The following is a 3,745-nucleotide window of genomic DNA, read 5'->3' as shown; positions in this document are numbered from 1 at the left end:
TTTGCATACTGTATCAATTTTATTTTTTAATAAACTTTTCAATCTTTCATGTTGGCTCCAGTACTTTGTGATACACTAATTATTTTTGTTTAAGTATAAGTGGTAATATAGTATACACTATAAACAATTTATTCTGCCTTGTATGTAACAATATTATTTTATCCTTTTTATATAAAACAATACAAGTATTTCATACTTGCATACTTTTTGTTTCTCCTCTTTTATGCCCCATCCCCATTTTAGTACCACCTTCTCCTTTGAGACTCAGGATTCCTGGTATTATCTCCTCATACTTCCCACTTCACATGCTGTGGTTAAGAAACTGTCTTAACAAACCATTATGTACCGCTAATTCTTTTTTGTTTTCATAGCCTGAGTTGTTAAAAACATAATGGATCACCACAACAGGAACCTCACTAAACCACAGAAGCATGTTAACCCTCTGTGAGAGATGCACAAAATATCCACTAAAAATACAAAAGTCGCTCACATGTGTTAAATTCAAATAAAAAACGTTGTGTAAAAAAGATTATATTTCCTATATAAGGTAAACATTACAGGTAATTATAATGAATAAAAAAGTTTGCTTGCCAATTTTCACACCTATTTTGACAAATTCCCTTGGCACTCAAATGGTTAATATACAGAAAAAGTAAAAAAAAAAACATTAATTCATTTTTAATTGGCACTTTCAATAAAACAATTTCATATTTGTAATAACATACTACTCACCACAACATTGAAGACACAATCTTTATTTCATAATTTATAGTTTTTCATCACTTTCTTATTGCAATTGCATAAAAATGCATCTTTCCTTGCACAGTCAGATAAGTCTGGTAATTGCAAAATGCATCCAAATAAAAGTATTAGTTTATTAACATTTTCCTATACAGATGGAGCGCACCTTGTCCTTGCCTGGCGCCCGCCAGAATGTCCCCTCTGGCGAGCGCTGGCCGACAGGGACTCCAGTAAACTGGGCCGCATGCGCGTCCCAGTCTCTCGGCGGCTGGAGGGGTTGGGGCGGTGATGGGCCCGGCACGGAAGACGGTGGGGAGTTCTGTTGCCACGGGGCGCGCGAGCATCTCATGCACGCGCGCCCCCTGGCGGGAGCTGGCGGCTGGCGGGGGCTGGTAATAGTTTTGCCAGCCCCTGCAAGGAAGAGGCCAGCTACATCTGTCCTGTAGCACACATGTTATGAAGCATTTGGCATAGTGTGTGTGCGTATTATACTACATTATACTACACTGAGCAGCACCAGGAACCAAGTTGAGTATATGTGAGTGTAAGTATTTTAAACGTGTAGTATCTATTCTACAGTGTGTGTTCTGTATTTATGTTAATATTTAATTTGCAGGGAATCTAAAGGTATCCTATACCCTAAATGCTGGTATTTGTGGTTATTCAAGTACCACAATGTGGGGTATTCTCACTATGACATGTCCTTCTGTAAAATACACTATTACCTTTACTTTAATTGTAATTGCTGTCAATTTGGTATCCATTGCCCAGGGGTGTCGGAGATTGAATGAGGAGTGATCATAGACTAACTCATGATAGACAATGATATGGTCATATGGTCGACCACTAATCTTTGACAGGGTCAAAAGGTTGACAAGGTCAAAAGGGCAGAGCCCGAAGCATGGCGAGCCAAGCACGCCATGCGAGGGGACATGGTACACTTAGACGGTGTCCATGTTGACCTATGTCAACACAGACAGCCTAAAAACATTAAAAACTCATGTCGACCTTTTTCCATGCCGCTCGTGCTCTGCCATCTGGTTTTCACATCGTGGCTGCCCGGGTGATTACAGTATATACGCCTGTTGATGATAAGCTGATACCTGCTGTTCTTAACCTCTGTGTACAGTATGTGAGCTTTGTTAAATAGTACTATTTAGCTTTATGCTCAATGTGCGCTTCTCCTGTTTGTTTCCTTTAATTAGTAAAGTTTGACTATTTTTGGAATACAGTTATCCTCAACAGGATGGAGGAAAACCAAGATTGTGGTTTTTAGAGCTGAGAGAAATCATTCTGTCACAAACTTGGGGTGCACTACCACTCGGGGATTGGCTAGACCTGACACAGGGGCGCGGAGTCTAACCATGCCGGGGGTTTTCTGCCAGTGACCCTTCCAAGCGGGATATGGGCTTCTGCGGCACCCGACACGTCGGTCGCGGCCCCCTGGTCAGGTTCCCCATATGAGTGGTGGTAGCTTGTGGGATATGGAGCGTGGTCGTCAAGCCGGGTCAGTAACAGGTGAGCAGATACGGTACCAAGGAATGCAGCACACAGGGAGCGGGCAGGAGAATGGTAACAGAACTAGCCAAGGTCATACACTGGATGTCACGGATGTAGTACACAGGGAGCAGGCAGGAGAATAGTCAGGTGAATAGCCGGAATCATACACTGGTAAACACTGGGTACGGTACACGAGGATCAGGCAGGAGGGTGGTCAGGAGGCAGGCTGAGGTCATACACAGGTAACCCACGATTCACGGTACACAGGGATTAAGCCGAAGGATAGTCAGGAAACAAGCCAAAGTCAGTATCTGGTGATCAGGAACACAGTAAAGTACAAGGGACGCTGGAGCAGGTTGTGAGCCTATACTCTGGCAGCTTCTGTCTCCCAGAGACTGCCTTTTATAGGAAGCACAGGGAACTCACAGGTGAACTAATCAACGGGCTGAGCATGCTCAGTTTACACTGAACTCTCCTGCAGGAGAGAGTTACCAGGTGTTACTAATTAGCTGAGCTCAGATCTCACAGCACAGTTCAACTATGCAGAGCTTGTCAGCAGCATGAGACAAGCCAGCAGGATTGACCAGCAGGTAACTGAAATACATGCATATTGTGACACTAGAGCTTGTCAGCAGCATGAGACAAAGCCAGCAGGATTGACCAGCAGGTAACTGAAATACCTGCATATTGTGACATTACCTCCCCCTCTAGGGGTGGGCTCCGAACACCCCACAAGGAATTTTTTAGGGTCGTCTGCGGTGCTTCGTCTTTTTGGAAGATCGTTTGGATTTGGTTGATTGAGATGTGGCCTTTGGCTCTACAAAACGGGCAGTAGAGAATATTGGACGACCCAACAAAGCAGTGACATCATGATCTGAGCCACACTCTGAACTTGAATCCTTGTCCATGATCAGTGTAGGGAGTTCTTGAGGATCCACCACCAACTTGGAAGAACCTACACTTATAACTCCACCTCTTAAATCCAAGGAATCGGGTCTCAAAAAGAAATTTTGAGATGCTCTGGGAGTTTTAGAATGTAGTCTAGCTGACTCACCACTCTGACTGACCTCAGGTGCAGAAAGGATAGACCTCTCACCAGGAGTCTTTGGTCCAAATCTTTCAATCACAGCCCTGGAAAAAGAAATTAGGTCTTTTAGCCTGGGATCATGAGTCTCAATGAGTGGACTAACCCACTCCATGGCTTCTCGCACTAAGTACTTGACAATGTTTGCCAAATTAACCCCAGAGGATGGATCAGAGTTCATAGCATCTAAATAATAGTCTGCTAGGGCTTGGAAATGGGTGAGATCTCCATCAAATTGGACGAACCGAGGTTCTTAAGATGGATCTAATTGAACTGGAATCCCCTGAAGAATGAACTGGGAGGACAGTTTGGGTAGGGTAGGGACTTCCAGCACGGCAGGTAAATCTTCCTGAATGGCAGGCATTGAAACCTTAGAGACCCTGATGGTACTGGAGACAGGTCCGGAGGCTACGGAGGAAG

Source organism: Crinia signifera, chromosome 5 (genome assembly GCF_055691185.1).
Source record: "Crinia signifera chromosome 5, ASM5569118v1, whole genome shotgun sequence".
NCBI lineage: Eukaryota > Metazoa > Chordata > Amphibia > Anura > Myobatrachidae > Crinia > Crinia signifera.
This window is presented reverse-complemented; position numbering follows the sequence as displayed.